The sequence below is a fragment of the Typopeltis vanoorti genome, chromosome 17, assembly GCF_054136105.1.
Source record: "Typopeltis vanoorti isolate ZY-2024b chromosome 17, IOZ_Tvanoo_1.0, whole genome shotgun sequence".
Lineage (NCBI taxonomy): Eukaryota > Metazoa > Arthropoda > Arachnida > Uropygi > Thelyphonidae > Typopeltis > Typopeltis vanoorti.
In genome coordinates, this window is record NC_143565.1 from 80602717 (window position 1) to 80628740 (window position 26024).

At 35.4% G+C, this 26024-nt stretch overlaps 1 protein-coding gene across 2 annotated transcripts in view; it reads left to right on the forward strand.

The window, feature by feature from the left end:
• The window catches only part of LOC150097552 (uncharacterized), a 468344-nt gene that overhangs the window by 30207 nt on the left and 412113 nt on the right, over nucleotides 1-26024 (forward strand). For both annotated transcript variants that reach the window (XM_090407136.1, XM_090407137.1), the window contains exon 3: nucleotides 6190-6340. The gene's annotated coding sequence lies outside the window, so the exon portion shown is untranslated. The remainder of the gene's footprint in view (nucleotides 1-6189; nucleotides 6341-26024) is intronic.

The window sequence follows — 26024 nt, forward strand, 5'->3', positions numbered from 1 at the left end:
TGTGGTTGCTTGGTTTCATTAGTGTTAGATTAAGAAAGCTGATAGAATTGTTTTATTTATATTCTGTCGTAAACTGCAATCTGCTGCTAAAGTTAATTAAAGCTAGTAAAGATAACACTTTTTTTTTCTCTGAATGCAGAAGCCATCATCAAGATATTGGCTATAAAATAAGATATCGACTCCAAATGTTACTTACTGAATTATTTTTGACTCCAAATGAGTCAAAAATAATTCAGTTAGTTGACTGCTGATATTTTAGCCCCATTGGAATCCCAAAAAGTTTGAGTATACATATAATTTTTAATATAAAGAAGTTAGCAAAGAATTTATCAAAGCCAGAATATCATTGGAGGTTAATTTAGCAAATGAGTTTAGAGATCAGTTTTAAAAGCACAAGGTGGGATTTTGAGTGTTTTGTGGCATGTCCACATGTGCATACAGAGAGGCATTGAAGAATATTAGAATATCATCTGATAATGTTAAGATTTCATATATGTCTGAAGAGATTGTATTTTATCATGAACCTAGAGTTTGCTAGCAAAGGTAAAACAGAGGTGATGTGGTCATGTTTTTATGAGATGATAGAACATACCGTAAAATTTAATTTGCCCCAAAATATTAGGAATACATGTAGCATAGGGCATAATTTTTTTCATTACAAATTTATTTTTATTTATTTTTTATTTCATGCAATATTTTATCTATTTGTTTGATTTAGTTAAAGGAGAGGAGAGGGTTGGAGCACTGGCTAATTTTTTGTGTGTTGATCTTTTATAATATCCTCTATTTTGTTCCAGGTAAATTTGTTAATAATCTGTCATATCATCTCTACTAGGTCTGTAACAACACTATGACGTAGAAATGTATCACGGAATAAAGACAATGGGTTCAGAAAGAGTAATCATAATAGGTTGAGTTTAATTGTCCAAATATTGATTTGGTAGCTGTAGAATCTCATGAGAAGAATGAAAATGCATTTCTTTAGCTGTTGCGGGACAACTTCCTCAAGCAGCATGAGAAGTAACTTGAGGTCAAAGAGTGTTAGATTTGATTATAGTGTCAGGGGGCATTTTAGTTAAAGATGTAACTATTCTGCCTCCGGTTAGTGACAGTGATCATGTGGTACTCACTTGGGAAATGATTAAGTTTATGAATGTTCCATTCGGAAAAGGTTACATGCTGAACTACAAAGCAGTAAATTATGGCCAGCTGAGGAGTATGCTGGATTTTGTGCCATGGTATCAGTTGTTGGATGGGAAGGATATCTATAGTGCATGGACAGTGTTTAAAAAATACTTAAACGATGCAATATCAGAATGTGTCCCTAGAGTTTGAAGAATAAATAGACTAGGTGTGAAATGGATGTGTAATCTTATTAAGCAAGAAATTTGAAGGAATGTGTGCATTAAGGGTGATGTCTGTTATAAAAATTATAAGCAGCAAGCCAGAAGAGTCATAGCTGTTGTATAGAAAGATAAGTCTGAGTATGACTTATAACATATTATAGTATAACATGTAAGCTAAAGACGACACCAAAGAATTCTGTCATTATGCAGCAAAAGCTATCAACCTGATATGGGTAACATTGCGATTACACCTGAATGAAGAAACTCAGGTGTATGAGGAGGTGGTGTTAGAACTGTTGCACAAATTGAATAACAATTCAAGAATAGGAACTGATGGGATATCTGCATGGATGTTCAGCTGAGCTGCCTATTCCTTTGACCAGGCTATATAATTTGAGTCTCAGAACAGGAAATATTCCACAGGAATGGAAAGAATGTGTGGTAATCCCATTGCACAAGGGTGGTGCAAAGACTGATGTATCCAACTGTCTACCTATTAGTATCACTGGAATGGTGGCAAGAATTTTGGAAAAATTGGTTAGGATTCACATTCAGAAATGGGTTGACAGAGAATATTTACTTTGCAATGAGCAGCATGGGCTTACTAAGGGAAGGTCATTTAGCAACTTGCTCACATTCTATAATAATGTTACCATTCAGTTAGACAAGTGGAATGGATAAGTTTTAAAAGAGGTAAACCGTGAGTAGACATAACTATACATAATAAATAACGGAAAAACTCACGTAGAAATATTATTTAATGGTATAATTTTCGCCTGTGTGGCACAGGCATCTTCAGTACAATTAGGCACAAAAATTAAACACTAACTGACAATTCAATTTAGTTATCTTACACCAGCTACTTAGGTGGCGCTTTTTGGAATTGTCAGTTAGTGTTTAATTTTTGTGCCTAATTGTACTGAAGATGCCTGTGACACACAGGCGAAAATTATACCATTAAATAATATTTCTACGTGAGTTTTTCCGTTATTTATTATGTATAAAGTGGAATGGATACACTGTTATACTTTTGAATTTGCTAAGTCTTTTGACAGAATACAGCATGGAAGACTGTTTGCATAAATTGGAGAATATGGGTGTGGATTATAAAATATTAGTGTGGATAAGAGGATGGCTGACTGGCAGATACGAAAAAAAGTGATATATGAGAGATGTGATGGTGGAAGTTTTTCCACTTGGTTATACTATAAATTAAAGATACCAAGAAATTATATACTTGGTTTAATCCTTTATCCAAGTGTAGGCAAACAAGTTTGCGCCTGAACTATTTTCAGGAATGGGGCAACTCGTATATAGACGCTTATGACTTCATATCACTTGCCTTAGTATCCCATAATGCAAAACACATATCCTTATGGGTATGTATAATGTTATGTATTATGGCAGGGTCACTACCAGACCAGTTTTGACCTTTATTGAGGTCTCGTCAGCAGGAACCAGACCCAGAGGTGATACTAAACAGTGTAAGCAAACAAGTTTGCTTCTGAACTATTTTCAGGACTGAGGCAACTCATATATAGCAGCTTATAACTTCACATCACTTGCCTTAGTATTCCATAATGCAAAGCACATATCCTGAGGGGTATGTGTAATGCTATGCATTATGGGAAGGGTCACTATCATGAAAATAGTTCAGGTGCTAACTTGTTTACCTATACTTAGATAACGGATTAAACCAAGTATATAATTTCTTGATATCTTTAATTTATAGTATAACCAAGTGGAAAAACTTCTAACAACTATCTCTAATCGAGATTATTTTAATAATAAGGTGTGACACCTTTTGTCAACTTGTATATGAAAATATGACTTCTGCTTTACTGCCTCCGGGTCTGGCCCTCGTGGATGTGCTTTTGCGCAGACGGGGTGGTGCTTTCCCTGAGATGTGAGCTGCTCTGCCTGGGGGTAGGAACTTGACTGTCTCTGAGTGGGGCCACTGCTGAGCCATATTTGCATATTACACAATTATATGTTTAATCATATTACATATTATGAGGCTGTTACGTGTAATATTATAATGTTACACGTAACATCTGCAGTACCTCTTCCCCCTTGTTTTGTAAGGATCATCACTACAGAGCTTAAAGCATTATCAGTTTTTAGGAATATCATTATGGAAACAGGTACCTCCTACAGATTACAGACTGAGTGTTAAATAATCTCACCACTTAGTTCTTCTCCTGACTTTTTGTAAAACATCAGAACCTTGATTCATAATTCCAAAATTGTCTGTAAGGTTTATTATATTATATTATATATAATATCTGTAATTTATTTAAAAGAAATGTTGGTCAATTTGGAGTCTCATTTGAGAGAATGTTGTGATTATCCCTTTATTTGGAAAGGTAGGCCTGAATCCTGTTGGTGATACAAAGAAATTTTATAGTGTGAAATTAGCTGTCTGTTACTGAATCATAATGTTTTCCATTCTAGAGTTTCTTGAGAATTGCTGTTTTTCATCTTGCCTAAACTATTAACACAAAATATCAGCTAAAACCTTAGATGAAATGCTTTAAAAAATTCTCAATTTTATTTGCAAAATACAACATCTTGTACCACATAAGATGAAATGGATTTACTTACCAGTTTGGACATAGGTTTCTTATTTACAGATCTCGTTCTCTCTCTTTATATATGTTACTGGATGAAGGAGAAAATCTTCCTTGATAGGGTGAGCAGAATTAAAAATATGATTAGATAGTGTGCTGGCTCTAGTTCTGCTATATGTAATGTCTCTCACATGTTCTTCCATACACAACTCAGTGGATTTCTGTCTGACCAAAATAGGGCACATTGCAGTTACACCAAAGACAATAAACTCCTGGATACTTTAGGCTCTCATGTTTTGGTTTAGGTGTGCCAAGTAAGGAAAGGAATTTGGAAAAGGAGTAAATAAAAGAAATGTGGATTTTAAATTTCTTGAGGATTTTAGCTAACTTTGGTGAAACAGAGCTGATATACAGTAGAGATGTAATGCCTTTAAATTATACATATTTGGTCATTTTATAATAGAAATACAATTTTATTAATACAGACCAGTTTACAATAAAACTTATATTAAAACCTACCAGTTTGCTGGCGAAACTGGTAGGTTTTAATATAAGTTTTATTGTAAACTGGTCTGTATTAATAAAATTGTATTTCTATATAATGCCTTTTACATCAGTACTATCTTCAGTAGTTTATGAACTTTCAGAAAAACTACTATCCTAAATAGACAGTTCATAAGCTAATTTTTTTAATTCACCTGCTTACTGCGCTGAAGATAGTACCGAAGTAAAGCGCTTTATATCCCTTCCATGTATCAGCTCTGTGTAACTGTAATGTGTCCTATTTTGGTCAAATAGAGAAATTCATTGACTTGCATATGGCAGAACTAGAGCTAGAGAACTATCTAGTCATGTTCTTAATTCTGCTCACCCTATTGAGGAAGAGTCTATCATTCATCCAGTCATCTGGAACAAATCAGAAAACATTTTTAAATGCTATGTTGAACTGTAGAGAAGAACTGTGGAATCAGCAGAAATTTTCAGTCTATCTTAATACTAACCTTTGTTTATAACCTATCTGATTGTAACTTTTCAGCTATTCAACTTTAGCATACACAAGATCATACCTGAGTAAATGTGCCCAACAATACTATGGCAACTAGAACAACTTCAAATGTCAGCAATACATTTGCAAGTTAATCCATAGCTGCCTCTTGTAATGTATATTTTTTATATTTCTCTTTTCATGTTATGCACCTGATAAAATCTTCTAAGAAGATTTTATCTAAAATCTTCTAAAATTTCATCATTATCAATTTCCTGATATGTTCCCCAAGGAGGGTCAGGTTACTATGACAGCACTATATGATTACGTTTACATTATTATTAATCTCTCAACAATTTTCCTCCAGATCAATCTGTTACTTGTGAGTACTCCAATATTGTCGTATCTAACATTTTACACTTCTAAGTCACTTCTGACTGAATCAATCCACCTAGATCTTGGTCTTCCCCTGGATCTCTTTTCTCCCATCTTGACATCAAACACTTGTTTTGCTAACCTTTCTTCACCCATTTGATTTAAGTGACCATACTTAGATTAGCTCTTGTGACACATTCTTGAATGCTAATAATGTCAAGTTCCTTTCTAATATTTTCTGAAAATTTCTAATATCTTACTAAAAAATATGATTCTGCCATTGATGCTATCGGTTCACTCCTGTAAATTTTTGTCAGAACCCCATATCTGTTGTCTCTAATCTTTGATTAAGTGCTTTATTTCTAATCCAATTCTCAGATCCATACTTAAAACTGAATTAAATACTGTCTTGTATAGTGTAAAATCATATATATAAATTGTAGAATGGACAAATTTGACATTGTTAAATGCAAGATTTGGTAATATTTTATTCTTGCTAATCTATATGAATCATTTTACATCATTGATAAAGTGACATTAAATTTGATTTCAGTATATGGAGTATTAAATTCCATGGTATCCTAGCCCATAAAATTTCTGTTAATGAACAGAATTTTTTTTTTTTTTATAGCCAAAAAAACTGCAAAATTGAAATCTTTCTTCATTATGGTGACCACTCAATTCCAGGTATAATAGCCTTCTTTATATCTTCTCCAGTATATCAGTAATCTTGTCAAGAGAAGGACTCTAAACTGGAATACACTCTGATTATAGGGAAATATAAAAGGAATGGTCGAATAGCTTTTAAAAAATGAAAAGAATCTTTTATTATCATATTATTAAGAGGTAAAGTGATATCAAACTTGATGTAAAATAAGGAATAGTAATCTTAGTTTGCTTTTTTTTTTTGCAGATGTGGTCATCCTTTTAAATAAATCCTATGTATTAAAAGCTGATGCTACAAATTTGAAATGGAAATTAGAACTACAAATACAATAACTATTGAAATAGGCAGGAAAACAGAAACTATTAATTGCAGTCTCAGTAATGAATTTATAGAACAGGTATGTAATGCATTTTGGCTACTTAGTCATAATATTTTTAGAGAGAAATTAAAGAAAATAGATAATACAATTAATATTGGCATAAAATCTGATGCAAGGAACTAAAAGGTTATTTAGCATCAACATCAGAGCAAAATGAAATCCTCAGCATATTGCTCTTGATCTTACACAAGCATTAACAGCAATAACAATAACTTTGCACAGTAAAGATATTGGGACTTAATAAATAAAACTGTCATACTTGTATACAAATATACAAACTACAAGGAATGCCATTTGCTCTAAATTAATGCTTTCCAAATAACTTATCTAAGATCTTCTTAAAATGCCAGGTTCTTCAACAAGGAGAACCTGGTATTTTAAGGTATCTGCTACTCAGGGCCATACTTATGCACAGTTGCATGAGGCTCTAGCTGGGGCCCCCAAAAAACTGACAATTTAAGGGTCTCAAACAATGGAGCACTCTAGTGCTCCATTGTTTGAGACCCTTGGGCCCTGCCCACCTTGGGGAAAAGTGTAAGTATGGCCCTATTGCTGCTTTCTACAATCATATATCAGTGATTGATTATTATTATTTCACTAACAGAATATTTTATTAGTCTTAATCTAGAGCAGTGGGTCCAACCTTTTTTTCCACTTGTGTACCCCTTTTAAACCCATTTCTATAAATTGTACCCCTTGTTTTTAAAATAGCAGTGATTCAAACTTAACATTTATTGTTCCATAACTAAAGTTTTCCATTTTGTTTACTTTACTTTACTTGTTTTTCTGCCATTACTGATGATTTTTCGTGTACCCGCTGAATGGCCCAGCACATACCCCCCCCCCCCCCCCCAGGGGGTACGTGCTGGGCCATTGTTAAAACAATGTACCCTGCTATGCAATTTCTGGAAAACTAAAGATATTCTTACAATTCAACTTATTCATTTCCTTAGCACTTTATAGACCAGTCATGTCCTCTGCCATTCTTCTTGTCTCTTTTTACAAACTGCAAAATTGAAATCTTTCTTCATAAGAGTGACCACTCACTTCCAGGTATAATGGCCTTCTTTATATCTTCTCCAGTATATCAGTAATCTTGTCGAGAGAAGGATTCTAAACTGGAATATACTCTGATTATAGGGAAATATAAAAGGAATGGTCACAAAAAATTAAAAGACTCTTTTTGAATAAGAGAGTAAGGAACAAAAAATATAAAATAAAACATTTCATGCTAGTTCTAATTTGTAGCAAGTCTTATGTCTTATCACATTCCATAAATTAAGGAACAAAGAGAAAAAAATATGATAACTCAAGCAGAAAAGTAAAAAAACATCTGAAATCAAGTACTCATGTCAGAGGCTTAATGGAGTGAAACAGCACTGAGAAAGGATTAAAAATATGATTTAATTCTTCCAATATTTCATATCAGTCACTGAGACATCGTCAAAGTACAATGAGACATAACACACACACACACACCCAAAAAAGATAACACACAAAACTAAGTGAAACAAATACATGGACGAAAGATTAGCGTCCTGACTAGGTGGAGCACTCTCTGGGCACCTGTTGCCAGCCTACGATGTAAACTGGGATTTCAAAGTACTAGTGTTTTCCATATTTGGGGAAGTTTAGTGCAACCATATTTAAATTAGGCTGATTTCTGAGAGTAGCTGCAGATTCCAAAAATACTTTCTCTTCTAATTTTACTGTGATGGAACATGGTGGTGTTTATCCAATTGATTCTATAAGCTATATCTATTTAAGTGACAAGGTTGATCATAGTCATGACTGTAGATGTATATTTTGTGTTCTTCCATGTGGATGCTGGCTGATCTTCTTCTCTGTCCATAGTAGGTCAACTTACAGGAACAGGGGTCTATATACTCTAGGCACACACACACACACAGAGAGAGAGAGAGAGAGAGAAGGGAGTTGAGTAGTAGGATGTATGAGGGGGTAGCAAGCGTTTGGTGGGCTTGAAAGCCATGCAGAGATTGTATTTCTTTAAGAATCTGGCTATTTTTTCTGAAGTGCCTCTCACATAGGGGATGATGATAGCATTATTAAAATCTTCTGAAGAGAAGGTCAAGGATTGAGGGAAGGATTGATTATTTTTTTTTGATATTGTGAAAACTAGCCATTAGATAAGAAGGTGTAGTGTGTTTATGATTAAGTTCTGCTGTAAGAGACAACTCATTCGAACAAAGATTATAGGCTCTATTAGTTAGCAGTATTTTAATTATATCATATTGTTGAGAGGAGGGGAGGGGAGGGATGGTGGGAAAGTTTGTGAATATATCTGCATGTGTGTGTGGGTGGGCTTCTTGTATACTGAAAAGGACAGGTTACCATTGGGTAGGCATGTTACTAAGGTATCTAGAAAGGCTAAGCTATTATTAGCTTCTTTTTTCATGGTAAACTGGATTCTTGAGTGAAGACTATTGAGGTGAGAGAGGAAAGAGTAATGTTTCTGGGCCATGAAACCAAATGGAGAACACATATCAGCCACATACTTTAACTAGATAGAAGGTTTGAGAAGGGCTGAGTCAACAGCTTGTTTTTCAGAAACCATGGAGGTAACCTCTATCTGTTTATAAATTTTGTGCTTCCATGGGAAATATGAAGAATGGATAACAAAGGAAAAACAGATCAGTAATATCAGGAAGAAAAACTATTTAAGTGATAAGGTGCCATTTAAGGGAATATTGGTGAACAATGGGGTGATATTAAAGCTAACCTTATGATTTAAATTAAATTCTCAATAGAAGTTTTAAAATGGATAATTCTTTATATAGGAAGTGGTATGTCCATTTAGTGGTAGGTAAGAGAGCTTAAAAAAACTCGAATTTAAGAGTGAAAAGAGTAATGAAGGCGATAGAAGATGCAGTTGAAGAAACAGTACCAGAAGAAGAGAAAGTCAAGAAGAAATGGATTACACAAGAAACACTGAAGTTAGTACAGGAGAAAAGAATGTTGAAGATAAGAAGGGATACATCAGAACAAATAGAAGAGCAATATAGAAGAAAGTGTAATGAGGTGAAAAAAGCAGTCAAAATGGATAAGATGAAATGGTTAGAAGCCCAATGCAACAACATAGAACAGTACTGTGGAGAGCATAAAACAAGGGAGGTATACAAAATGATCAGAACCATTAATAGAAAGTGGCAACCAAAACAGACTACAATTAAAGATGAAAAAGGCAAAGTATTGATGAATAAAGAAAAAATTGTACAGCGGTGGACAAGATACTGTAGTGAAAAGTAGTCAAAATGGATAAGATGAAATGGTTAGAAGCCCAATGCAACAACATAGAACAGTACTGTGGAGAGCATAAAACAAGTGAGGTATACAAAATGATCAGAACCATTAATAGAAAGTGGCAACCAAAACAGACTACAATTAAAGATGAAAAAGGCAAAGTATTGATGAATAAAGAAAAAATTGTACAGCGGTGGACAAGATACTGTAGTGAGTTATATGAAGAAAAACTAGATTCAGATATTGTTGGGAAACTGACTGAAGAATTGAAGCAGATATCACCACCACCAGGTAATGAGCATGATATGGACATTTTAAGAGAAGAGGTAGAAAAAGCAATAGGAAGGCTAAAACACAACAAGAGTCTTGGTAACGATAACATTACTGGAGAAATGATTAAATATGGTGGTGAAAGTATGGTTACAGAAATGCACCAACTATGTAATATGGTATGGAAAGAAGGGAAAATGCCAGAGGAGTGGGTGAAATCAATATTAGTAACATTATACAAGAAAGGAAATAAGCTAGAATGTAAAAATTATAGAACAATTGCCTTGATAAGTCACCTTGGTAAAGTGATGATGATCATATTGACAGAAAGATTGAGAACACAATTGGAAGCATACTTTGCAGACGAGCAAGCAGGATTTAAGGATAGAACTACAATTCAATAGATTTTGACAATGAGGTTAATAGCAGAGAAAGCTGGGAGAAAAAACAAAAACATATATACTTTGTTGATTTTCAGAAAGCATTTGACAGTATTGACTCAGAAAGTGACATTAGCAGTTCTGGAATCCTATGGAATTGATAAAAAACTAATAGCTATATTAAAAGATGTTTATCAGAATGCAGTTGCAGCAGTTAGAATAGGTGATGATTTGGGAAAATGGTTTAAAACAAGCAGAGGTACTAGACAGGGAGACCCAATATCACCAAGCATTTTCATCGCACATTTAGAAAGACCAATGGATAAAATAAAAGAAGATGCCGAAGGAATATCTGTACATGGAATGAGAATTAACAATCTCAGATTTGTAGATGACATTGTTATTATTGAAGAAGACGAAAGAGAACTACAAAAAACACTGAAACTGTTAAATGAGGAAGGAAAGAGATTTGGACTTGTTATGAACTTGGAAAAAACAAAGACAAAATGGTATTTGCTGAGAAGAGCATGAAACAAAATATACAAGTGGATGGAATTGATATAGAAAATGTAGAACAATTCAGATATTTGGGAAGTAAAATGACGTATGATTTGGACTTTAAAAAAGAAATAAAGATCAGGATTGCAAAGGGAAGAACAAATCTGAAGGCCATGAATAACATCTAGAAAAGTAAAGTGATCAGTCTGCAAACAAAACTAAGAGTATTGGAAACATGCATCTTCAGCGGTGTACTGTACGGATCTGAAACATGGGTAATAAATAAGGAATCAAGAAAAAGAATTTTGGCATTTGAAAGAACTTGTTACAGGAAGATTCTAAGAATTGGATTGGTACAGAAAATCGCCAATGAAGAGCTCTATCAGAAGATACAACCAAAACAGAATCTAATGCAGAAGATTATGGTTTGGAGGTGGCCCGCTAGAGGGCCAGGCGGATGGTTGTGTTTTCAGAGAGCTCCTGAAAGCTAAGTACAATTTTGAGTAAAAATTAGAATATAGGTTAAAATCATAACGTAATATTGCCTAATTTTGGTAGCTTGTTGTGTCTGTGGGATTTTGGTGTGAATTACGTTATTTAATTTAGTATATAACGTTACGTTTCATAGATTTGAATATGGCGCCATGCAACGTAAGATAAAGGCGTCCAAAAATACGACGCCATTGTACAAAAACTATAATGTGAGAGAGTTTGTCCAATGTGATGTGTGTGGGATGTATGCATTCCCAAATGAGGCTGGAATTTGAATTGAAAGTGATAGTGGTGGGAGAATGTGTAGAAAGTGTAAGCAAAGTGAGGAGTTGAAGTATGTGTCAGGTAGTGAGATAGTTATGGTTGAAGAAAGCCAGAATGTGAGTGAAAATAGTGGCTTGATAGAGAATTGCGATGTACAAGATAGCAATGAGAGCGGTGATCTAAGAAAGAGTGAAAGCAACCATACTGAGAGAGAAAATGGTTTAAATGATAAAAATAATGAGGAATTATTTGTAGGAAGTGAGATCGCTAGGTTGCGCGCAGTGATACAAAATGCGCAGCGGCAATTAGAGCACCTGCAAAACTCTTTCCAGAGTGATTTGAATAACATAAAAAAACAGTGCAAGAATGAGAGAGTTTCTGAAATGAAGGAAAGAGTGTTGTATGGTGACTCGTTATTAAGAGGGGTGATAGATGGCAGTGTAACTAAATCGTACTTACCGGGTGCGAAATTTAAGGATGTAAGTGAGAGTATTAGAGTGCAAAAACAGAGGGTGAAAGAATTAATAATTGTGGCGGGTACGAATGAATTAAAATGTGATAAATTTTTTATGAGAGAGAACTTGAAAGTATTGTTAAAGGTAGCGAAAGAAAAGAGTGACAGAGTTAGAATGGTTAGTCTGTTGCCGCGGTATGACAGAGAGGAGTTTAGGAGGAGGGCCATAATTGCAAATGACATTATACGTAGGTTATGCAGACGGTGTGGTGTGGAATGAGTTTGAAGGGCGAAAGGACTTATACAAGATGGATGGCCTGCATTTGAATGGACTTGGTGTGCGGAGACTGGAAAGAGTGTTGCTGAATGAAGTGAAAATGGATATGCAAAACCAGGGAAACTAGAACTACCAAGGAAGGGGGGGGGGAATGGATATGCAGACATCAGTGAGTGTAAGAATGTATATAATGTACCCGAGTCAGCACTAAGGACAAAAAATGGGAATGGGTCATTTAGAATAACGTATCAATATAGGGGTGGGACTAAGGGATCACTGCATTTCATGTATACTAATGCCAGGAGTATTAGGAACAAGAAGGAAGAATTTTTGGCCTTGATTGGCTCTTCCTGGCCACAGGTTATTGGCATTAGTGAAACATGGCTGACGGAAGAAGATATAGTTAGTGGGATAGAATGTGTAGGTTATAGTGTGTTTAGGAGGGACAGAGAGAATAAAATGGGGGGAGGGGTATTATTGATGATAGCTGATGAACTGCAGCCAAGGAGAATTGAAGTTGTATCACAGGATAGTGAAAGGAGCTCATTTGAGGCTATTTGGTGTGAAATTGAGACTGGCAGAATAAAATATACAGTTGGGTGCTGCTATAGACCAGGTGATGGAATAGATGGTGGAGATAGTATGCATAGGGAAATTGATGAAATGAGTGGAAGGAGGGTAATTATTATGGGGGATTTCAACTATGGTAACATTAATTGGAAGGAGGAGAGGACACATGTGAGGAAGGAAAAGGATTTTATTCAATTATTAAGGGATAACTATCTGAGACAGCATGTAATTGAAAATACTAGGGGTGTGAGAGTGCTTGACCTGGTAATAGCATCTGAGAATTTGACTGTAATGAATATGACCATGTTGCCACCTATTGGTGAGAGTGATCATAAGGTCTTGACCTGGGAGGTGGCTAAAGGTGTGGAATTTTCGATTAAGACAGGATATATGTGGAATTACCATGCTGGCAAGTATGACAAGCTTAGGAGATTGCTTGGATCAGTGCCATGACATGTACAACTGCAAGGGCTGGACGTCGATAGAGCATGGGAAGTGGTCAAGGAGCATTTACAGGAGGTAATGGCTGATTGTATACGTAGGGTCCGAATAGTAAAACAAGTAGGGGTTAAATGGATGAATAACACCATTAAGCTTGAGCTGCAAAAAAAAGAAACAACTGTGGAGGGAATTTAAAGAAAGGAGTGACCTGCAGGCACACGAACGTTATAAAGTGCAGGCCAGAAAGGTAACGAGTGTGGTAAAAAAAGCAAAAGCAGATTATGAAAGGAAACTAGCTTTGCAAGCAAAAGAGAATCCAAAACAGTTCTTTCAATATGCTGCAAGCAAAAAAAAACTGTACACGGTAAAATGATTTTAAGGTATGACGATGGTAAGGAGGTCACTGAATCAGTCGATATAGTGGAGTTACTGAGCGCCTACTTTGCAAAAGCATATCATCCAGGTGGTGACATTGAAAAAATGAAGGAACCATTAGTTTATACGGGAATAGTGATGAATGAAGTGGAGGTGACTAGTCTATTACAGAACCTTAATGTGAACACATCTGTGGGATTGGATGTTATACCGGCACGGGTCTTGCGTGAAGCGGTTAAAGAATTATCAGTGCCCTTGACCATGTTGTTTAATCTGAGTCTCAGGTCTGGCTTAGTCCCGAAGGTGTGGAAAGAGGGGAAAATAGTTTCACTGCATAAAGGAGGATCCAAGACTACAGTTGCAAATTACCAACCGATCGTCATATCAGGAGTCATTGTCAAGGTCTTAGAGAAAGTAGTCAAGGGAAAAATACAGGAATGGATTGATGAAAATGAGATACTGTGTAGGGGACAGCATGGCTTTGTGAAGGGTAGATCATGCTTCAGTAACTTGCTCAAGTTTTATAACAAGGTGACGGCTGATCTGGATAAGGGAAATGGGTTTACAGTGATACTGCTGGACCTGGCAAAGGCGTTTGACAGGATACCACATGGAATACTAATCCGTAAACTACAACATATGGGAATGGATATAGGGTTGGTGAGGTGGATAGGTGGTTGGTTGATGGAGAGATATCAAAAAGTAGTTTATTCAGGAGTAGAGTCCAAAAGACGGCCTGTGACTAGTGGTGTGCCGCAGGGTTCTGTTCTTGGACCACTGCTGTTTAATCTGTTCATTAACGATATAGGGAAGAATCTAAGTGGAACAATTCATTTGTTCGCTGATGATGCAAAGTTGGGTAGGGCAATAGTGAATGCAGAAGATGTCAAAGTCTTGCAGGATGACTTAGATAGATTGGAGTTCTGGGCTAAGGAGAATGGATGTCAATTTAATGTGACAAAATGTAAGGTTATGCATTTTGGGGTGAAAACATTAGCAGCAGTATTCCACATTGGTGGAACTGTACTCCAAGAGATTGATGAGGCCAGGGACTTGGGAGTGTTGGTGGATAGGGAGATGAAGTTTAGGGGGCACACTGCAAAAGTAGCTAAATCAGCTCATCAACTCACTTTTGAAAAATATTTTGACGAGCAGAGACAAGCAAGTTATTGTACCTCTGTACCGAGCCTTGATAAGACCTCATCTCGACTACTGTGCCCAGATTTGGTCACCTCGGTTCCTTCTTGATGGGGAGGAGGTGGAGAGGATCCAGAGGCAAGTGACTAAGATGATAACAGGTCTATGGAATGAACCATATGAGAACAGGTTGAAGATTTGTGGGTTGCAGAAACTAGTTGATAGGCGGAGGAGGGGAGATATGATTGAGACATTCAAATTACTAAAGGGATTCTATAGGATTAATTCAGAGGATATTTTTGAGATCAGGACTGGTGGTGGGAGAACTAGGGGACACCTATGGAAGCTGAGCAAGAGTGTGGTTAGCAGGGTTGTTAGAGCTGGGTTCTTTACTTTTAGAGTGGTAAATGAGTGGAATAAGCTGCCAGAGTCTATTGTGGGGGCTATGATGGTGAATGAGTTCAAGACAAGGTATGATAGATACTGTGAGAATGTAATTGCATAGTTGTGTGGACATGATGTTTAGGGCCTCTCTCGATGAGTCTAAGGACTCCTGGAGTCGCCCGAAATAATAATAATAGTTATAAATCGGAAGCTGCAATTATTTGGACACATCTGTAGAATGAGTGAGGACCGGAAGAAAAAGACATTTATGTTTGGTATTTTGGATGGTTTAAACAGAAGAGGTAGACCATACAGAGAATGGATAGACGATATAAAAGACTGGTGTGGTGCACTGCACAAAGAAAGGTGGAAAAAGATAGTGAAACAGGCATCAGACATCAACAGGCAGAGCCCATGATTTTTGATGATGATGATGAAGAGAGCTTGCTAACTGTTTTGCTAATTTATAGCATGAGAAATATGTAGCATCTGCTATAACCCTTGGGGGGGGGATATTGAGTTTGTGTATTTTTGGTAATCCATATATCTGGGGAGGGGGACAAGAACTGAAGCATTTTAGTTTTTTTGATTTTAGGAGGCTTGGAAGAAAAATTTTCGAGCAGACTTTTCAATTATTTGAGATTCAGTGGGATCATAATCTAAAGGTCTGTAGTTGTAGCAGCCTCTGAGAATAATGTTCATTTTTCTGTTGTATTCACTGGTATTAAGAATAACAGTAGCACTCCCCTTATTAATTCTGGTGATGATTATACTGCTATCCTTGCATAATTCCTTGAGGGTACTGAGTTGGTAAGATGATAGATGTCTTTTAGGAGGCAAAGATTGAAAAAGAATGCTAGCAGTGTCAAGCCGGAAGTTGTTACCTATTTCTGGAGCCACATTATGGATACTGCATTCAGCGTTGAATATTGTTTGGTGATGATACTTGCTTCGGAGCAATGGGCAAATTATGGACTAAGGGCACTGACGGCAGCATTGCTAACCCTTTTTGATGACATGTTGACTACTGTATGAAGCGGTTGAATTAGAGGTACGAGTTTAGAATCCATTGTACTTTCCAATGTGTTTATTTTTTATTTTTAAGAATTCTTTTTTGAGCAGAGGCTTCTGAAATTTAGCCTTTCTGACACCTTGGTAACATGCCTATCCATGGTAATTTGTCCTGTTCACTATACAGGATGCCCATCCTCACAGGTATATTCACAGACTTTCCCATCACCCCTCTCTCAACAATATGGTATCATTAAAACACTAACCAGTAGAGCTTATAACCTTTGTTCCAATGAGTCTTCTCTTACATCATAACTTGATCATATACACCATGCCTTCTTATCTAATGTCTACAGATCCCACAGTTTCAAAAAAATAATAATCAATCCTCGACCTTCTCTTAAGATTTTAGTAATGCTATAATCATCCATTATGTGAGAGGCACTTCATAAAAAATAGCCAGTCTTCAAGAAATACAATCTCTGCATGACTTATACGTTCCTTATACATGCTACCGTTATACATTCTACTAAAGATTATTCCCTTCCCTCTCTCTCTCTCTCTCTCTCTCTCTCTCTCTTCTGTGCCTGGAGTATATAAAGTGCTCTGTTCCTATAGACAGTCAAAATCCACATGGAAGAACATAAAAAATAATCTGCAGTCATTAGTACGGTCGATCAGACCTTTCAGACTATGCTTTAGATATGGCTCATAGAATCAATTGGAAAAAGACCTATGTTCCATCACAGTAAATTGTGATGGAACATAGTCTTTTTCCAATTGATTCCATCATCAGCCTAATTTAAATAAATATGGTTGCATTAAACTTCCAAAATATGGGAAACACTAATACTTCAAAATCCCAATTTACATCCCAGGTTGCTAACTGGTGTCAACTGAGGGCACCCCACCTAGTTAGAACTCAAGTCTTTTGTCTACATCATTGTTTCTCAACCTTTCTGAGCCCAAGAACCAGTAAAATGTCTAAAACAATTTTACGGACCACTAAGTAACAGAGGCGTAGCTGTGTGTGTGGGGAAGCACTTTTTTGGCGTTTAAGAAATCTTGCCGTACTGTCTATAAAACAGCAACCGAGTGATGAAATAGACTACGACAATGTAATTGATGATTTTGCGAACAGAAAAGCAAGAAAAATAACATTTTAGAATGTTGGAATTAAAGTTTTACTTCAAAAATAAGCATAGTGTTTTAATTTATTTCCTTATACGTTGTTTTGATTTTTTGTAATTTTTTAAAAAATCTATGTAGGAATTACCAACATTTTGGAAACACTGTGCCATTTATAACATAATAAATCTAAATGCATGTTTTGAATACAACAATTAATTAAATTAGAAATAAATGATTAAAAGTGTATCAAATAAATAATATAATATAATTATGTTACTACTTACTTTTAATGAGATGGTTCAGCTTCTCGACCCTTGCAGAGTTGCTGGATATCTGGCTCAATATTGCTTAACTTCAGTCGAAGATAGGCACACACATACACGCTAAGACGAAGTCTGTATTTTGTTTTTATTTAAAGAAGAAAAATCCTTTCTCACAAAGATAGGTTGTAGAAACTGCACGACGATTTTCAATGCTTCTTCAGATAATTCTGGAAATTCACTTCTCACTGAAGGCGATCTAAAATCGAGCCAAGCCAAGATCACGGAATTGCATTTTAAGTCCACTGTCACTTGAAAGCTCAGTTAACTGTTCTTTTTTCAATAACGAAAGGTCGTTCTCATGACTGCAAGCCTGAAATGGGTTGCAAACCCACAGAAAGTTCTTATAAAAGTTATTCAGAAAATATGTTTCGAAATTCCATTCCAGATTTATGAGGTGGTCACAAACCCTTTCCAGAAACTCAGAATCAACAAAAATATCGTTTTCCACTAAAAACGATTCCAATGTTGGAAAAGGTGCAAATTATCTGTCTTTTACATAATTAATCCATAAAACCAGTTTTTTTCTTGAATGCCTTTATATTGTGGTATGCATCAAGAATTTCCTTGAAGGGAGAGAGATTTAGTTTATTTTTCACTTGGTTAAAGTATAATAAAATTAGTTTAATCCTTTATCCAAGTGTGAGTAAACAAAGTTTGCACCTGAAAGTATCTTCAGGACTGGGGTAAGGTGGTACAACACCTATAGGTAGAGATGACCTGCTAATGCTTCTGCCTGGTATCTCCACTTGGGCCTGGCTCCCACTGAAGAGACCTCAATAAAGGTCGAAACTAGTCTGGGTAGTGGCCCTTCCCTTAATGCATAACATTAGACATATCTGCAAGGAGATGTGTTTTGCATTATAGGAGATACTGAGATAGGAGTGTTGGTAGCTTGCTCTACCTTTGCAACGAGTTGACCTAGTGTTGTACCACCTTACCTCAGTCCTGAAGATACTTTCAGGTGCAAACTTTATTTGCTCACACTTGGATAAAGGATTAAACTAATTTTATTATTATTAGTTCATTTAATTTCAAAAACATGTCTAAAAGATAGGATAGTGGTGATAACCATGCTTCGTCAACAAGGAGTGATGCAAAATCAGAATTATGTTCATTTACAAACAATTAAACTTCGTGCCTTAATTGAAATAGTCTTGTTAGTACTTTGCCCCTGGAAAGCCAGCGAGTTTCAGAATGAAGCAAAAGTTGTATATATTCATTGCCCATTTCATCACAGAGTACTGAAAATAACCTGTTATTTAATGGTCGACCTTTAATAAAATTAATTAGCTTTACAGTGTTGTATAGCACAGTTTTAAATTCTGATGGCATTCTTTTAGAGGCTAACGCTTCCCTATGTATGAAACAATGTACTCAATTCATATCTGGAGCTACTTCCTTGACCATAGAAACAACCCCACTATGCCTGTCTGCCTGCCTGTAAGGGCACAAGCTCCATCTAAATAGAAGCCTATACATTTTTCCTACTGGATCTCTTTGTGTATTATGTAATTATCGAGAATGTGAAATATTTCTTCTCCAGTTGTTCGGGATGGCAAAGTTCTACAAAACAGAATATCATCATGAATGTTGTTATCATGTGCATATCTTACGTAGCATATTAACTGCGCATAATTCGTAACATCTTGTCTATTTTTCATGCATAATAAGGGCTCTTATTTAACTCTTTCGATTAACTGAGATTCTACATCACCTACCATATCATTAATTCTGCGACCGACAGTGTCATTTGAAAGAGGAATCAAATCAACATCTTTTAGTAATTTGTTACAAAACATAGTTTTTACCACATTTTTTATAGCTGGAAGTAGCACATTTTCCCCAATAGAATGAGCTTTACCTGTTTTCGCTATGCGCAACTTAAGAGATAGGATGCTTCCAGTGCCTTGCTATTAATGGAAACCATGGCCAAAACTATATCTTTCCCATGATTTAATGTCTCTAAGAATCTCTGAAAAAATTCAGAGTTTCGCAGGTTTCATGCACTCCTTCGACAACACTTCATAACATAAAACACATTGAGATTTCTGTTCACTTTCATCTCCACATTTTACATCTCCAAGTAAACTCGAATTCCAAATATGAACTGCTATATTTCCTACTGTTTTTTTCTTTGAACTGCTTGTTTCTTCTACTTTAATAGTATCAGATTTACTTGCCGTTACAACACGTGTATCACATTTAGGGTTAGTATCACCTGTTTCATTTGCTCTATTTTTCAAAGTCCTAGTTCTAAGCCACTTTTCCATTATTAAAAAACATTTCTGAAAAATATATAAATACTGGGGTTAACTCGGGATCCAAGTATCACTTAGCACTTCTGAAGATATACTGAGCCTTGGATGGAGGAAGGAAACCTTCAATAATAAAAATCAATAAACAACAAGCAATTGGTTGAAATATGGATAACACATGTTCACTTCAAATCTGACAAAACAGCAAGAAGACGGAAGCAATAAAACTATATTGTTGTTCACTTCATCCCTCTTTTATTATTCGTCATTCTGCCACTAAATTTGTAGCAGCAGAATGACGAATAATAAAAGAGGGGTGAAGTGAACAACAATATAGTTTTATTGCTTCTGCCTTTGAACATTATGATGCTATTTGTTGGGTTTTTTAAGTCTCCATTTGATTTCAATAATTTTTACTTACTTATTCAATTTTAATTTGTTTTGTTTGGATAATTAAAAAATATATATTTATTTAATTAATTTAAGTCTCCCTGGACTGTCCTGCCGTTGCAGACCACAGGTTGAGAAACGCTGTTCTACATGTTTCACTTAGTTCTGCGTTACCTGTGTGTGTGTGTGTGTGTGTGTGTGTGTGTGTGTGTGTGTGTGTGTGTGTGTGTGTGTGTGTGTGTGTGTGTGTTACAAGTCTCATAACGATGTCTCAGTAACTGATATGAAATATTGGAAGAATTAAATAATATTTTTAATCCTTTCTCAGTGCTGTTTCACTCCATTAAGCATCATACATAACTTTCTTCTGTACTTAAGAACCCTCCCCCCCCCTCAAAAAAAATACAAAAGCCTTTTTAGGAGCAATGGCTGTTACATTGCTGAGCTCATAACTTTCTTCTGTACTTAAGAACCCTCCCCCCCCCCTCAAAAAAAAATACAAAAGGCTTTTTAGGAGCAATGGCTGTTACATTGCTGAGCTCATGGAAATCATTATAAACAGTATGAAACATTGTTGTGAGAACTGTATTGCTGAGGGGCAACCACATTCCTAATTAAGGCATTTTGACAATCCCCTTTTGATCTCTTATTTGTGACCATTGTTTTCATGTACCTGTTGATTACTGAATTAAATTGTTTATTTACAATTTTTGCAGATGTTTCTTTCACATCTCATATCATACTGTTTTTCACTGAATTGCATAAAAATTCATCATGCAGTTTGTTAGTTATTGCGATTTTTTCTCTTTGTTCCTTAATTTAGAAACTAGCATAGCATATTGACAAGAAACTATTTTTATTTATTGTGCGTTTTTATGTTTATCCTGTTTTCTATAGCATTTATGTGGGTGTGTGAAAACAAAAGTTTGCATTTAGAAATGGCATACTTCATCTCAGGAAGTGTATTCTACATTATAGGATAATGGATTCAACTTGTCATGTTATCTCTTTATCACTTATTTGCTTATATTATTAGTAATTTTTATTTTATGTACCTTCCCCCTCCCCCTTGCCCCAGGAAGGATTTTGTGAACTTACAGTACCACGGTCCTTAGCCTACGCAGTACATGGGTAGTCTAAGGATTTTTTTTCTAATTTTAATATCCTTATAAAATGTTTAAAAATAAATAAATAAAAATATGAACAAATATTTTTTTTTTTTTATTTATTTATTTATTTTTTATTATTATTAAAGAGCCTGTGTAGCTCAGTGGATGTGGCGTTTGCCAACCACGGCGCTTGGCCGCACGAAGGAAGACTTAGTTTCGAGTCTAGTCGGCGACTAGAGGAAATTTTTCTAAGCCTTTTTTCGACCGGTTCCCAAGTTAGTCGATCTCTGGCACGGGCAAGCAGGTTTTTCCTCCCGGAAACTCGGGTTTTTCGTCCTGTAAACTCAAGAAAATCGACCGTAGAACCCACATTATTTTCAGACATTAAATATATTGTGTTAGGGTTAGGGACCACGAGATGGCGGCACATTTGAGCCGTCTCTCTTCACTGAGTACCGCTTAATTAGTGATAGCCTTGGGCCATCTATCTTTGATTGGTACCAGTGGAGATTGAACTGCCCACTCAGTCTCCAAAAGTTAGATAGGGCTAAATGGCCTCGCCTACTCTTCGTATATGGGAATATAAAGGCGTTAGCTGATTTTTTTTTATATTTTTATTTTATTTTTTTATTTATTTTTTTTTATTACACAGTCCAGAAACTCTGATCTAGAGACCAGATATGGAACTTTCTCTGGCTGCTTCAATTTTCCAATAAGTATGATAGTGCTCTCACATCAAGTGATGAAATTCATCTCCCACCTGAAGACAGTCACAAACATGTCTACAATGACATTAAGATGTTCACATCTTGTTTGTTGGAGAGTGGATATGTTAACCACTCAGTCAACCAGCTGGCATATTGATGAAAGCACAGATATAGTTACTCATAGAAGTATAATATACAATTTTAGGATCATGTTGTATCTGAGTTGGATCAGAAACAAAACACTTGATCAACAGAGCATAAGTCTGGTATCAGTTATATATTGTATACTGTTAATAGTCATATGTATCAGAATGTATAGTCAGAAAACTAAGTCAAATTAATGAAGAAAGAAATATTTTTAGGAAAATTTTTGATAAATGAGCAGTAAACTGTTAAAAGCATTTGCAACACTGGCAACAACAAGGTTAAGTTAAATATTATTAAAATAAATTGTTTAGCATACATATAAAGCTAAAAGAAATAATTTATGCAAGCATAATTCAGAATAGACTAAGAAGATTTATGGAAGGAAAACCTGGAGAAAAATAAGCTTGGTTTAGACAAATACATATTTCCAGGATCAGATTTTTATTTCTACACAAATAGTTGAGAAATAATGGGAATACAATATGGATCTATATTTATAAGTTTTGCAGAAAGAGAGCCTCTGCAGCTCATTCACCATTGAAGAATCACTTTTTGAAAGATCAAGTTCGAATCTCTTCTAGTATGCAAAGAACCTTTATCAGGGCTTTTCAATTAAAGGTGAAACTGTCAGTATCCTGTGCACTCCTTGAGGGAATATATGAGGAATTGATGATGGTAAGAAATAACTTATTGACTGATATTTTGTCCTTGTTTCAAGGGCATCAAGAATATAGCAGCAACAAACAACTACAGTGATTGTTAGTTATGCAGAAAGTAACAAAACATGGGCTACTCTAAATTACTTTTTTTTTAATGTTTGGTATTTATGTTTAGATGTGTTGCAGAAGTTAGTCAAGCGAACAAGCTTTATTTTCTGATCATTGATGAGCACATGGAAACTGACATTGTTATTAGCTATCCCATATATAAAGGTAAACTTTCCATTCCACAATTTTGTGTAGTCTCCTGTTTGAATGTAAAGAGAACTGTAAGCTATGTTTGGATTTAAAACTTTGAGAAATAAAGTGAGAAAAATAATTACACAAACCAAGAGTTGAAAATCATAGCTTGCTTTCACTTGATGAAATCGTCTTCAATCCAAAGCATGTTCTAGTCTGCTTTTAAGTTGGCTGTATACTGAATATACTTTTTATGCTCTTTTCTTACCAAGGTGGTCTGTCCAAAATACTGGATCCCACTGTAGGATATCTGCTATTTAGTATTATCAGCTTATCTTACATTATTTTTTTTAATTTTTAGTGCCAGCCAATTTTGAATAAATAAATAAATAAAAAAGAAAGGATAACTTTTAGTTTAATAGTTTTATTTTATGTGTCAACATTTCCTAAATGTATAATGAAAATGCATTATTTTTTCTAATCAGAAATTTCTTTACTAATATTATGTAAGAGAAATCTTACATAATATTAGTTGATAAACCAGTCTTCAATAACAGCTATCCTTTTGCAAAACTGTTTAATTGTAATATTTATTTGTAAAAAGGACTCTCCTCTGATTTAGTTTTTTATTTCTGTAATGTAAACTTGAGATAAGAAAATATTGAACTTCCCGAAGATGTGCTCACCAGTAAAGAACTGTATTCTTGTTTACAAGTGACTTTCATTTCATTGCCATGTTGCTTACTTATTGACTGATAAGTAAGCATCAGGCAGTAGTGTGCTTGTGCAAAGTTTGTACTCTTGAAGAGGAAGTTGAATTAGTGAGAGAGAAAACAATAGAATAGCTGTTACATTGAGTAGTACAGAGATGTTCTGGAAAGTTGGAAATTTAGAGGAGAAATATAGTTTAAATGAATTCAAAAAGGTGGAAAAGAACATTATGAGAGAAACAAACAGCTGTCCTAAAATTAACAAATCAATTTCTTTTAAATGAAGCTGAGTTGTGGCATAGATAAAAGCAATAAATAGTTTCTCTTGAAGTTCCTTTTGATATGTTATGCATCAAACTTATTTTAGTTAAGCAGTGTAAACCTGAAAGAGATTAGTTCTTTTGGTGAAAATTCTTTTTCAAGGATAAAGAAGAAATTTCCACAAGAAAAAAGGGAACTCCTTGTATTTCAAAGAAATAGAAAAGAGACTGATATTGCAGAAAAGATATGAAAGAAGAAATGCTTTTTGTCTTAAGAAAAGTTGCACACAAATCATTTTTGCTAACAGTCAGCCTGAAAACAACCATAATAACAAAAAAAAAAAAGTGATGACTCACTAATGGAGCTGGAAAAATTGCTTACGACATGGATGATATATTACAAGCCAGAAATGTTTTCCTTTGAGCCTTATGACAATACAGGCAAGAACTTTATTTAATGGCTTTAAGGAAAAATATCCTGAAGGAACACAGTCGTTTGCCACAACAATAGTTGGTTTGCACATTTTAAAAATTATGCTGTCTTTCATAACGTGCACGTATCTGGTGAGGCTGCTAGCGGCAATACTGAAGCAGCCAAAAATTTTCTGCAATGGCTACAACCCATAATTGATGAAGGTCCATATGGCCATCTCGCACCTATATTTCCATACAGGAAAAAACTATGCATCGAAAAACAGGGTAATGCTTTTGCTTGGTGGAAATGCAAGTGAACAAGTAGGGGGTTTCAACATCTCTGAAAACTCATGAGCATTAAAAGGCATCACCAAAGCAACACTGCTGGTCCATTATTGATCCAACTAGAAATCATAGAAATCGTGGATGACTCTAGCATTATTTGAAGACTGGTTTATCAACTACTTTATTCCTGAAATAGAAAAATATTACAGTGAAAATGACATTCCCTTTAAGATACTACTTATTTTAGACAATTCGCCCAGCAATCCTGCCCATTTGGCTGATTTCCATGCCAATGTAAAATTTGTCTACTTTCCAATCAACACTATATCATTACTGCAGCTGATGGATCAGGGTGTAATAGCAAACTTCAAGGCATACTATTTACAAAGAACATTTGCCCAAGCAGTTGAAGCACTGAATATAAATCCTAACATAACACTTAGGGAATTCTGGAAATCTTACAATATTTATCATGCAATAAGAAATATTGCAGAAGTCTGGGAAGATGTTACTCTAGCATTTCCAAAATGAGTGTGGAAAAACTGCTGAAAAGTGTTGGTATTTTGGTTACTGAGAAGACCAGGTCAGAATCGGAAGCATAACAGTGGAAGACAAAATGAAGAAACATAAGTTTTCATTATTAGTTTATTTTATTTATACTTAGTACACTTAAATGTTTTGTTTGTAATTGTTTGTACTTTTACTTATGTAGTTATATACTCCCTTATACATATTTAGTTGTGACACTATTTTGAATAATGGCGGCAGCGACAGTTACAATAGCAAATGGCGTATCACCAAGTCCTCCCCCATTTAAGGACTCCATTTTGCACGATATCATACAGGATTTTGTAGCATGCAGGACTTGTGGAATGTATGCGTCCTGGCAGGTGAGAAAAAGGGGAATACATATGTGCGCAAAATGCAGGCAATGGGAAGAACTTGGTGAATTAGAGAATACTATAACTGACTTAGTTGAGACTATAACTGACCTTGTTGAGTCAGAGATGGGAGATTCTCCACGTAGAGAGACGAGTAGTATGATAGAGGGTGAGAGAAATATGAATAAAATAGTGAGAGTGGGGAGTATGGAAAGGTTGAATGATAGTGAAGTATTTGGAGATAGTCTGAATTGGGAGGATGAATGGCAAACGAGAATGGCTGACTTGCAGAGAGAGATAGATGAGCTGAAAGAGCAGGTGGAATGTTTAGGGAATGAGATGAGAAGGTTGAAAGAAGAGATTAGGCGAATGGAAGA